General features: G+C 37.4%; 1 non-coding gene across 1 annotated transcript; it reads right to left on the bottom strand.

The window, feature by feature from the left end:
- Positions 1-381: 381 nt before the first annotated feature.
- Positions 382-488, bottom strand: LOC117277147 (small nucleolar RNA R71). Its single transcript, XR_004507425.1, has one exon. It is a non-coding gene; the product is annotated as a small nucleolar RNA R71 (small nucleolar RNA).
- Positions 489-13,544: the final 13,056 nt, after the last annotated feature.

The following is a 13,544-nucleotide window of genomic DNA, read 5'->3' as shown; positions in this document are numbered from 1 at the left end:
GCTCCCATGCCTGGGAGACCACTTAGCAATTATGCTAGACCGGTCTACAATCAAGGTTTATCAAGTGTTAGACCACCTCCAATTGCAGCAAATAATTTTGAGTTGAAGCAAGGGTTGCTTCAAACTCTTCAGAATTATTGTGTCTTCAGAGGGAAGCCAAACAAAGATCCAAACACACATCTAATGGATTTCGAGGAGATTATGAACACCTTTCAATACAATGGGATGTCACAAGATGCAATGTACTTAAGGGCATTCCCCTTTTGACTCAAAGATGATGCAAAGTAGTGGCTTCGGAGCTTGCCCACGGGATCAATAATAACATGGGAGGAGATGACCAGAAAATTCCTTGACAAATATTTCTCTTCAGCTATGACGGGCAAGTTTAGAAGAAAAATCCATAACTTTTGCCAAAAATATATGGAAACTGTTTTTGAAGCATGGGAGAGGTTTAAGGAGATTGTTCGCAAGTGTCAACATAGCGGAATTGAACTCTGGATGCAACTCTAGGACTTTTGGGATGGACTGACACCAACCTCACGTATAACATTGAGCAATGCAGCTAGAGGCCCATTGATGAAGAAGACTCCAGAGGAGATAGTCACAATTCTTGATGAGTTATCTGAAGATGCAAATTAGTGGCCCTCTGAGAGTGCTGAAAGAAGAAGATCAACTGGTGTTCGCCAGGTTAATGCTAACACATCTGTGCAGGTACAGCTTAATGCTATGGCCAAAGAGATAAGGAAGCAGACCTTAGCCTCGATACAAAGTGAGACTTACACAGCTTGTGATATATGTACAAGGGGACACCCTACTCATGAGTGTCAAGCCTTAACTGAGGAAGTAATTACTGTGGGAAACTACAATTTCAATTTAATGGGTTAGAGGCACCCCAGTTTTTCATGGAGTTCACTTGGAGGTACTGCGAATGCTTTGCAGCAAAATAATACTAGACCGCAGGGACAAGGAGCTCCAGTATACCAAAATCAGCAGAGGCAGCTATTTCAGCCTCAACAACCCATTTGGCCTAGTCTAGAGAATCTAATGAAGGCTTTCATTATCAAGACAGATGAGAGGCTGGACACTCATGGAGCAGCTATCAAAGAATTGGGCACTGGTTTGCGAAACCTGGAGAGACAAGTGGGATAGATTGCAACAATATTATCTGAGAGGGTTCCAGGCACTCTCCCCACTGACACTGAAAAGAATCCCAAAGAAATACTGAATGTTGTAACTCTGAGAAGTGGGCAAGTGTTGAAAGATCCCAACCTGGTCCAAAAAGAGGTGGTACTTGAAAAAGAAAGTGGGGAGCAACTGAAGAATGATGTTGATAAAAAGAATAAAGGACCGATGAAAACTGAGAAGAAGAAGAAGGAAGAAAAATCGAGAAGGGAGGAACCTGAGAAGAGCGAGCATATGCCTACTTTACCTTTTCCACAAAAGCTATATAGAGAAAAGTTGGACAAGCAATTTGAGAGATTTCTAGATGTGCTAAAACAGGTTTATGTAAATTTTCCATTCATAGAAGTTCTCTCACAAATGCCTGCCTATGCCAAATTCTTGAAGGAAATCCTGACAAAGAAGAGGAAAATAGAGGAGAACTCGGTGGTGAAGCTCCCAGAGCATTGCAAAATAAGCTCCCACAAAAGTGTGGAGATACAGGGAGTTTTACTATACCTTGCTCTTTAGGCTCTATTAATTTTGATAAATCTTTATGTGATTTCGGTGCCTCAATTAATTTAGTGACTCTATCTATTTACATGAAACTAGAGAAATAAATCAGAGAGATAAGGTCTGTACCAATATCTTTGTAGCTGGCAGACCAAACGACTATAACACCTGAGGGGATAGTGGAAGATGTGTTAGTTCGGGTGGATATGTTCGTATTTCCTGTGGATTTTATAGTGGTGAATATGGACAAGAACAAGGAGGTCCCCCTCATCCTAGGAAGACCATTATTAGCGACGGGTAGAGCTATGTTGGATATACACGAGAGAAAACTCATACTTAGAGTGGGTGAGGAGATTGTGACTTTTGAGATGAATGTAGAAAAGGGGGCACAAAAGGACAAACCAGTTGCGAGTGTTAAGTGGAAAGTAAAGGGCTCGAAAGAGAAAGCTGCGGTGAGTGAGAAAGATAAGTGTGGGGTGTACCCCAAGAAGGCTGAGAAGAAACTGTCTGCATGGATGTGCACATTAGTTTGAAGGCGAGGAATGGAGCCCGACTTTGACTCAGACCCCGACTAGATGTTCAAGGAAGTTTTCTTTACTTTATGCTTTTTAATTGTGTGTCATGGGGACATGCCACAACTTAAAGTGTGGGGTGGGTGATATTTGTATGTATGTGTGTGTTTTAGTTTTCTTTTTGTTAGTTGTAGTAGTTAGAGATAGAAAACATTGAAAAAAAACCATAAAAACTGAAAACTTTTCAATTTTTCCCGACGATAGATATCATTCGACAGGTTTCTTGAGGGATTAAAGTCAAAAGAAAAAGACAAAAAAAGATTTTATTTTTTAGGTTGTGTAATAATTCCCCCTTGGTTTTTCTTTATGCCGCGGTTCTTTTCCAAGAGTTTTATTTGAACCGGGTTTAGATAGTTATTAATTTTGAAAGTAATATCTCTTGACTTTATTATGCCTTGAGAGTAATAAGTGTTTTAGTTGTGACGCTTAGGATCAGTTTTTGAACTCTTGCACAAGTACCTTAAATTATATGATCTTAACTTTGCTTAACTGCTTTGGCTAGAATGTCTTGATAGTCCAGTCCTGAGTGAGTTATGTGCCATGTGTGTGTGAGGTTTTGTGTATTCTGTGCATTGCATTTGATGTCTAGAGCTTGTCCCGTGTGTTTGCAAAGAGAAATAGTAGTTTATTCAGTCTTGGAAGTGATATAGGCATTTCTTTGTTGAGACAGTTATAAGCTTTTACCCACCTAATTGTTATGTATCTTAGTTAACCCCTTTGAGCCTGTAATCCTGTTTGCTTGGAAACTACATTACAAGCCTTACCCATTTGTTTGATTTGACCATCTATTTGAACCTTTTACCTCTCGTGAGCACTTGAATTTGTTATAAACTTTGTAAAAATTGAAGTGTGGGGTGGTTGGTTTGGCTTTTGAGTGGAATTATTGAAATAAGGAGAAATGTGCATTGTTTTGAAGAAGTAAGAGTCACTTGAATTGAAAATGAAAGAAACAAATAAGTGTATGATTGTGAAAAGTGTTCTTTGATAGTGGTAACTTGATGTAATTGTGCTTAAAGAATTAGGGAGTTAATGTATATTGATGTGAAGGTGGAGTTTTAGTTTGACATAAGTGTGGGGTTTTGAACGAGTAATTATGTATTAAAGTACTTAGGGAGGTGTAGTCACTCTTATATCCAACTGTATCCTACTCGTCCCGCAGCCTACATTACAAGCAATAAAAGTCCTACTTGATCTTTGACTGAATGAGCTCAATTAGTAGAGTAGTACACTACGGACAAGCATATTTTACGTCTTTTGTGGAATATGAATGTTGTTTCTGAGAGTGAGCGAATTCTTTCTATCTTGAGTTCCTAATTATTCTTAAATTTTATTGTGTGTGGAACTACTCTCTATTGTTGTGTGAGGGTACTTGATTCATGAAGGAAAGGTAATATCGTTGACCTCTGTGTTAGAGTAAGTGAGCGGGTTGTGAAAAATGCATGGTGCTTTTGAGTCAAATCTTGAGGCAAGGATGTTACGGTATTGTGCTTAATCTGTTTTAATTATTCTTGGTGTGATGAGTTATGAGGGTTATTAAAAATGTCGTGTCTATATGAAGTGTAGTTTGATTGCTTAAGGAAGAGCAATAGTTTAAGTGTGGGGTGTTGATGGTAAGCTATAATCACGTGTTTTAGTCGCTTATTGCACTCTAATTTACTGCACTTTACTTGTGTTTGAGCTTTAATTGGTAGTATTTTGCATTTATTGCGTATTTTATGCCTTGTAGGAATGATTCCGAGTTATGTAGATGTTGTGGAACAAATTCGAGCTATTTGGAGCTTTGAAGTCTGAGTAAAAGCCCAAAGGATTAAGTCGGGATCGTGTTCGGGGGTCGAGGATCACTTTCGGATGTCATAAATCAAGGAAAGCAAGAGCTAAAGAAATGCACTAGTGCGACGCACTAGGCGACTCATAGTGCGACGTAGTAGGTTAAATTTATGTAAGAAGATTGACAAAGTTCAGAGGATGGGTTTCTGAGGTCTAACAGAAAAATACACTAATGCTAGGCATAGTGCGTGGCATAGTGCGTATCATCATTACAATATTCTGTCAGACAAGCTAAGTTCAAAGAGTTTACGACCGAGAAAATTTCACTAATGCGACGCACTGGGTGTAGCATAGTGCGACGCATCAAAAGCATTAAGTTTGCAAGTTTTCGTATTTCGGCTAGGAAAGGGTGATTTCGTTTGGGCCCGACCCTACTTGGTATAAATACATGGGAAAACGCTATTTTATGGACTTTTGACATACTTTAGACCTAAGGAGGCTAAGGAGGAGTTGGAAGAGGACAAGCACAAGGATTTCATCTTTCCTTCCTCACTCAAGACTCGAGTTTGGATCGAATCTATGTTTTCCTTTACTTTAATTTTATTTGTGATGAATTGATCCATATCTATGGAGTAGTTCTCTTTAGGGTTTGATGGATTTGGTGTTTTGATGATTGTTTGTGGATTATAACTCTAGTTTATGTATTGAAGCATTTTTAGATGATTTAATTGTTGCATCTATATTCACTAGTTCATGTAATCGAGAGAGGCATAACTTGTGATATCTTTGCATTATATTGTTAGTTGAGTTCATTAATTCTTCTTAGTAATTGATAGAGGCTAGTTGAATCATTGATTAAACCTAGTTAGGAGGATAATCGAGAGAGGTTCTCCTAAAGACCAATCCACTACACATTCTTGCATATCTTCACGTGCTTAAATTGGTTCATCTTGTGAGGTTAAAACTTAATCGAGAGAGGAGTTTTTGCTGCACGTTTGAACTAATAATTGAGTGAATTCGAGAGACTAACTTGAACATTACAAGTGAATTATATTGAGTTAGATCCCAAGCAATTATCTTGCACCTATCCTATCAAAATCCTATATTCTCCCACTGATAACTTTCATTGCTTATTCCTTGTTTCGATTGTCATTAGTCAATAGCTTTAGACTCTTAGTTAATTTTAGTTAGAAATCATATAAATCTCAATTGTTGATCATCTTGGATAGCAATCAAGCTAAAAACTACGAGAATACTGTTTAAATTCAATCCTTGTGCATACAATATTATACTATACTATATTTGATTAGCGAGCATAATTTAGGTGTGTGTTTCGAGCTCGTCACAGTAAAAAACCAGCCTTAGAAAATATTTCAGGATTTTTAGGTCTGCAGAAAACAACTCTTTGATGTCGCAATTGCGACATATTAATTGCGAAGGCAGCAGACATCTTTAGAACTCACAGTTGCGAGCTCATCTTCACAAATGCGAAGGTTGCCGGATATGACTTCGTTCGCAATTGTGATTACCTCTTCGCAAATGCGAAGAGGCTATCGCAATTGCGATCTCGTCGTCCCCAATAGCCTCTCAAACCTAAAACAGTTCAGCCCAAAATTTTCGATCAAAGGCATATTTCTAGAGAACCCAATCAGTTTTTAGGCACAAAATCATGCAATAAACTTCACACACAACCACGAATTGAAGCAATTTGAATGATTCAGCCAAGAATCTCATTCAGGCCTTTCATCGAACACTAAGTAAGCACACAAAATCACTCCTAATTTAACAAAGCCATGGGTACTCAGACTTCCCCATTTTTCAAGAAAAGAAATAAGCTCACACTCTCAACCAACCTCCCCCAGAAATCAACACATGATTTGAGCATTTTTCAAACAATTTCGTACAAAAGAAAATGACCAACTTTGAACCCTAACCGTTGAGAGATAAAGGAGAGAAGAAGAAGAAGAAGATACTACAAATCATGAAGAGTACAAAGAGTAAGCTTTCATACCTTGATACTTGCAATTAGGAGTAAAAAATGGTGGAACTTGAGAGCTGGGAGAGTGAGGGAGATACTAGTCGTTCAATTTTAGGGCCTCAATTCTTTTTTTGGATTTTTTGTCAAGTGTTCAGCAAAACCCCGTATAAGTGCCCTAGAGGTCGCAATTGCGACTGAGAGATTGCAATTGTGAATGGTGAAAAGTTAGCAGTGTTCGCAATTGCGACTGCTTCTTCGATTTTGCGATAGGCTTCCAGTTCGCAAAGCGAACATGTGGTTGCAATTGCGACAACTCAGGTCTGGACTGTTATTTCTTTATTGCTCAATCTCCTTGCTTGTTGTCCCAAACACTTCCAAACTTCCTGAAACTTGGTAGATTGATCAAAAATAAAAAAAATAAGATAAACTATTCTAAAAAAAAATTGAAAAACAAAGTAAAAATTTTAAAAATGACTAAAAACTTGAAAATGATGGGTTGCCTCCTACCAAGCGCCGCATTTAACGTCGTGGCACGACGTGAGTCAATTTTATCACTTTTCTCTCTACTTGGACGATATGAATTGGGCACCTAACTTGGAATTAAGCTTGTGACCATGAGCAACGGGGGGTGGTAAGTAGATGATCAAGTCAAACTTTAATTTCTTCGTTTTGCATTTCTTAGCTTTCATGCATGTCATTTTGCCTTCTTGTACCTTCAAATTGTAAGATGTATAGCCCTTGCCTCTCCTCTTTGCACTCACATATGAATTCACATGGTTCAATTCCCATATCACCATACAAGTCCAAAGTTGAAAAATGCTTGGAGTGAGATAATTGCCTCCGAACTTGCAACTTTTTCCAGATTTTGGCATCCTCTTTTTTCCCCGAACTAGAGTCATTTTCAACCATCTTTTCAACTACATCGGTTGACTCTAATTCCATATTTTTATTGGCATCACCAACAAGTATGGAGTCGGTTGGCGGATGTTCAATTCTTGATTCCTCAAAATAAATCTCACTTTCTTCCTCGAAGTTGGACTTTTCTTGAACTCTTTCCACTCTCTATAGTTGGTGGGCATAATGAGCCTCAACCAATATTTTCATTTGATCTTCCAAGGTGAAGGTATTCTCATCATTTTGAGTTAGTACTTGTTTCAAGTCTTCAAGTGCCAAGTTGTGCTTCTCCTCATTTTCAAGAATAGCCTCCAACATGAGCATCATCCTCTCATTTTTAGAATTTGAGAGTTGTTCTTGGTTTTGATCAAGTGCCAAAGAAGGATTTTCGGCTTCAACCTCTAAGGAAGGTTCTTGGCTATCATTCACTTCCAAGGCTTTTTGGACCTCTAAAGTTTTAAGCATTTCTCTCATTTGTAAGTTCAACCTTTCAAGTGCCAAATCATTTTGGAGACTAGTTTCCAAAAGTTCCTCCAAGTTATTTTGCTCTTTGTTTCTTCCTTCAAGTAGGCATTCCATCACGAGCTTGAACTCTCCATTTTGACCATGATCACTTTCTTTTACTTCCATTCCCTATAATTATCATCATAAAAAGTAGAATCATCATAGCGGGGGTTGGGGAAGGGAAGGACAAATAAGCACAATTAGTCCAATGACCATTTTGACCACCACACTTATCACATATACTCCACTCATAGGTTTGAGATTGTGCACACAATCTGTCCCGGGAGAATTTAAACAATTTTACCACGAGTGTGGTCCTCCACAATAAGGACAAGGGTCATTAAAGTATGAATAACTATCATCCGACCAATTTTCATTATGCGATGCCATTTTTCAAAACTAAGAAATAAACAACAAACAAACAAAAGAACAACAAGAAAAATAAACAAAGATAAGAAATAATTACACAAATATTCACAAGTTTGGACCAAAGCACGTACGCTTACTTCTCAAACAACCTAAATACGCCAAATTGTTCCACGGCAATGGTGCCAATTTTGATGACGTCCAAATCCACTAGTAAAAAGCAAACGGACACGTTCGCATGCAATATAATTTACCCAACTATGAGTCGGGGTTGAATCCCACAGATAGCAATATGTAGACGATTAAGCGTGTAAGAGAATTATCACTTATTATGCTAAGCGAAACACTTAGAAAGGTTTTGAGAAAATATTTATAACTAATTGTGAAAATGTAAACTAACCTAGAAAGCAAGTAAAATGATCAATGGCTACAAGCATGGATGCATTGGAAATTCTTCTTCTTAATTTTCTCCTCCTTCTTTGCAGAAGCTTCGACAATGGGCTGCAGAGAAGCAGAGGGTTTTGTAGATGGGGTTGAGGTCACGGCATCAATGATTTCTTGAAGTTTGGTGGTCTTAGGCAAACCTGTGAAAAAAGGACTTAGTCATAATGATGACAACATAAAAAATGACCCAGAGAAACATTCAATCAAAAAAGGGAGGGCAGTCATCATGAGAACGAGCCTCCCACTTGCCTTTGGAGAGCTTACGCCACTTACGCTTGAAATAGGTGAGTTGCTTGCATGTACCCTCAACCCACTCCCTAAAATGTGGGACCGCATTGGGAACTCGGGGGACAGCTACATGTCAAACGAAACATGTCTTGAGAATGCAAAATAGATACAAGAAAGTACTTTGACGACTTAAGAGGAAGTAAACTTACGGTTTGGGTTTCATTTCTCGGGGAACGACATGAAATCAAAAGGAATGAGGTCCTCGGTCTTTATGCGAACAAACCTACCCTACCAACCTCAGTCCCTGTCTTCGTCTATACAGGAGAAGGGAGCTTTCTTTGCCCGACGGGCAAGTTTGATTAACCTCCTCGGATGATTCGGGGGCCATAAACTTGGAGCATGTGATCGACCGTGAGTTGAGGCTTCTCCGTATCATTCGTAATGACAGAGAAGGGTCACGATCCTCCAAAAGGGTAGGTGGAAAATTTCGTACCTTTTGGAAAACTTGAGGACCACCGTATCAACAGAACCAAATGTGAAAAGATACATGTAAATACTTAAGTATCCTTCCATGTGCGTCGTGATGTCCTCATCAAGATTGGGAACGACTATGTCCTTGCCTTCTCATTTACAGTCCTCTTGGACAACCTCGAGTGTCTCCTCGGTAATGGAGCAAATGTACCTCCACGCCTCCTCACCCCGATCCCCTTGTGCGGAGGCTTTCTCGACTTTAAAGTCATTATCTATGGAGTAGCCGCCGGGGATAAAATTGGTAAGAGGAGGTCCCGAGGCTACTACCGGAGGCACTGCCTTGGTGCCTTTGGCCGAAGAAGGAGTCATCAGTGCGGTGTTTTGGGGTACAAAATTTGAAGTCTTAGCCATCTTTGTCTGGGAATATGAATATTTGAAGGTTTGATATAAAGTTTTGAAGATTTGGTATGAAGATTTGAAGGTTTGGAGATGAACTATGAAGATATGAAGATGTGAAGAACATGTTATGAAGATTTGAAGGATTGGTGAACAGATTAAGGTATAAAAACTCTAGGGTAACTCAAAGAAATTTGAAATTAGAAAGTAAAATGTGAAAATAGGAAACTAGAACTTTTATAGGGAAAGTGTAATGAATGCATGAAGTTTCACATTCGGTAACTACCGGGGATGATCAACCGGCGGTTGGCGCGTGTCCAAAATTAGAGCAACGAGACTGATGAGATGTTTCGGTTTGTCAACATGCAATGGGTGTGCGAGGGAAGGAACCGGGGTCAATTAATCACTTCTCATCGCTCCTATAATCTACTCTCCGAGAAGTGTGGGGACTATTTGTGTACGGGTAAAATCAAGGATAGAGTTATCCCCGATTTCCCATTGAAGAAGTGAGGAACAACGTTACTTGTTGATGACGTCCAAATCCACTACTAAAAAGTAAATGGACGCTATCGCATGCAATATAATTTACCCAACTATGAGTTGGGGTTGAATCCTACAAAGAACAATATGTAGGTGATTAGGCGTGTAAGAGAATTATCACTTATTATGCTAAGCCAAACACTTAGAAAGGTTTTGAGAAAATATTTATAACTAATTACGAAAATGTAAACTAACCTAGAAAACAAGTAAAATGATCAATGGCTACAAGCATAGATGCATTGGGAATTACACTCAAGTAACGATCTAATGCATTTCATGATTTTACAAATATGAGCGAGTTTATGTTAATTAGCCTCGGGTAATAATTCTATATTAGCTTCTTCTGAAGACTAACAAAACTTCCTAATTGAATTATCCCTAAAACAATTAAGAGATTAAGCACACCCGAATATGGCTACAAGTAGTTCAATCCTATCCCTAGGTAGAATCTATAAAGTGAGGGTTAACGCCTCAGGCTCTTGTTAATTAATCTTTTCCAACCCCAAATTTTCTTTTCCAAAATCAATTTGAAGTTAATGGGCGAGTCCTAGAGTTAGTTAATCCCTTTGGAAATATTAAAGAACAAGAATAATTAAAGAAACAATAACTCACTTCAATATAAATAAAAATCATTCAATAGATAAGCACAACAAGATATTTAATCCACACTTTAAATGTGAATATTCTCATAAACGAGATTCAAGTGTTGAAAAAAATACTACACACTTAGATGTACAATACAAAGCAAGGAAATGAAGAAATGAACATAAATGGGTAAGAAGTTTTCAATCAAAAGTTTCAAATCTTCAAGACCCAAGTGTGTGTGCAAGAACCCTAGCTCCAAAACTTGTCTTCTCTAGTCATGAGACTGAAAATAAGCCAAAGATATCCAGAGATCGGCCATAGATATTTTACAAATGAGCTAGGTCGTGTATTAAATGGTTTGGGAGTAAAGGATATAAAATTATAGAAGAGCCCGGAACTAAAGCGTGATCTTTGCATATACGAAGCTATGTTCGCATTTGCGAACTTTGACTTTCCTGTTGACTATCACATTTGCGATGAAGGACTTCGCATTTGCGAAGGTTGATAGTCTGGTTTGACTTCGCATTTGCGGACATTATTTCGCATTTGCGAATATTGTTTGACACAGTTGGATTCGCAATTGCGATTCACATGTTTGCATTTGCGAACGTTGACTTTCTTGGTTGACTTCGCAATTGCGAGCTACTGCTCGTATTTGTGACCCCTGAGGCCGATTTTCAGATTTATGCTTTTGAGCCCCTTTTTGACTTGTTTTTGCTTGGTTTCTTTCCGATCACTTTTAAATTACATAAAACCTATAAAATAGAAGTAAACAATATTAAACACACTATTTTATCAATCAAACATAGCAAAGATCTAAGATTAAAGATGAGATAAGTTGGTAAATTACCAACTTATTACTCGTTACTAGCTCGAATGAGACTGAAGGTGCCCACAGACCGGAACCAGGGGCGGACGAATGATACATCGGGAATCGAACATGGCAAACCCGGGAAGAATCAAGCTCGAGTGAAAAGAAGAATCGAGGGAAAAGGAAAGACGCTTAAGGAGGACAAATGGGGAGCCGAAATATCCTACATCAGTTAGATATTGCAGCACAGATCATACTCGGTATTAACTGCAGTTCATGTTTTCGTGGGAGGAAAGGAAGGGAAAGATTTTTACCTTGTTTAGACTAATATTAGGGTTAAAACTCCTCTACTATATAAAGAGGAAGACCCCTTTATTTTTTGACACTGCTACTGGCACACATATCAAAGCAATAAAATTTACTTTAGCTTTTCACGATTGTTTAAGCATTCTTCAATTGTTCATCTGTTTATTTGAATTGGAGCCCTATCTCGAAGGCTCAATCGAGACCGACAACTGGCACTTAAGTTGAATCCAAGGCCTAATTACTACGTTAATTCGGTTTGATCATCTCATTTTATTTTAATTCAATTATTTACCGTTCTTTGATCATTTGTGTTAAATTAAACCACATATCCTTTATAACACGTATAAATTTAATTGTTATCCGTTTTAAGGGTAAACAGATAACATAAAGGTACCTTTTTTGGATTTCTCTCGTCTTATTATATCAACAAATATCTAAGGATGATGTTAATTTTATCCTTCCTTTATATCAAAAGACTGTTAAATCTCCATATAATGCTTCTATAAAAAGACTTAAATCAGATAATGGTAGAAAGTGCATCTCCCAGAAACTGCTGCGGGATAGAGAGATAATCAAATTTATACTCTAACCTAAAAAGTAAAATAGAAGTATTATGGTGATGCAATTATCAAGTACTTTATAGCTAAAATGTATGGGATCACATATATTCCTATCACTTCCTCCCTCACTTCACATAATCTAGCCACAATTCATTTCATGTTCTTTTCTTCCCTCAACTTCATTCTCTTATGCTTTTATTTTAGTATTTATTTGACAAAGAACTTATTCTTAATAAAAGTAATAGGGCAGGCTTCTTAAATTAAAAAATCAAAGATTAAAAATGACATGCTCTTTTTTCATATTTTATTGAAAAATCACATCAAATATAAATTGTAAAAGTATTGCATATAAATTTACAATATAAAGTTTATCCAAGTTTAAAAATTACCTATCAATGTATAAAAATTACTAAAGTATTTAAATTGAATGCAATGTGAAAAACTTTATTTCAAGTTAGTTGCAGTTTAATAGTTGTACATTCAGCCAGTATAATTTAACTGTATAGATTCTTATCCATTGAGAATTATTATACCTTCTACTTTACCCTCTCATATGTATTATTCACGAGCTTGCCTTATCTGCTATAACGGGGCATAACAGGGCACGACGATAACAGGGTAGGGGAGCATTTAAATGGGGTAGAGCAAGGGGGAGGGAACAAAATTATAAAATACTGCATATAAACTTACAATATAAAGTTTATCCAAGTATAAAATTACGTATCAAGTTTAAAAATTACCACATAAAAGATAAATTATAAAAGTACTGCGTATAAACTTACAATATAAAGTTTATCCAAGTTTAAAATTTACCTATCAGTGTATAAAAAATTACTAAACTATTTAAATTGAATGCAATGTGCAACAAATATTTCAAATTAGTTGCACATTCAGCCGGCATAGTTTTACTGCATAGATTCTAATCCTATCAGAAGTTATTATATCTTCGACTTTACCCTCCATATGTATTATTCATGAGTCTGCCTTATCTGTTATGACGGGGTAAAACAAGGCAGGGCCATAATAGGGTAGGATAGGAGAGCATTTAAATAATGTAGGGCAGGGCAGGGCAGGGCAGGGGGACAAAATTAAACTTTTGGAAAATAAAATTAATAGGGCAGGCAGGTGATGGGTCAAGGATAATTTCAGCTCAAAGGACTTGACCATGTAGAATTCTTGTTTCTAATAAGCAGAAATATCTTCTTTCGAAGCACTATGTTTACTCTATAAAAATGTTATACAACTACATGATATTCTACAAGTTTCTACTTATTATATAATATGTGAATTCTCCAAACTTGTACAAAGAAGCAGATAAAGTTTTTTTTTGTCGGGCAAATTTCTTTTGTCACGATCCGAAATCTCAACCGCAAGACCGTGATGGCTCCTATTGTTCACTTGCTATGCAAACCAACATTAGCTACACATTAATTATTTTTTTAGCAATTACA

Source organism: Nicotiana tomentosiformis, chromosome 7 (genome assembly GCF_000390325.3).
Source record: "Nicotiana tomentosiformis chromosome 7, ASM39032v3, whole genome shotgun sequence".
Classification (NCBI taxonomy): Eukaryota; Viridiplantae; Streptophyta; class Magnoliopsida; order Solanales; family Solanaceae; genus Nicotiana; species Nicotiana tomentosiformis.
This window is presented reverse-complemented; position numbering and strand designations above follow the sequence as displayed.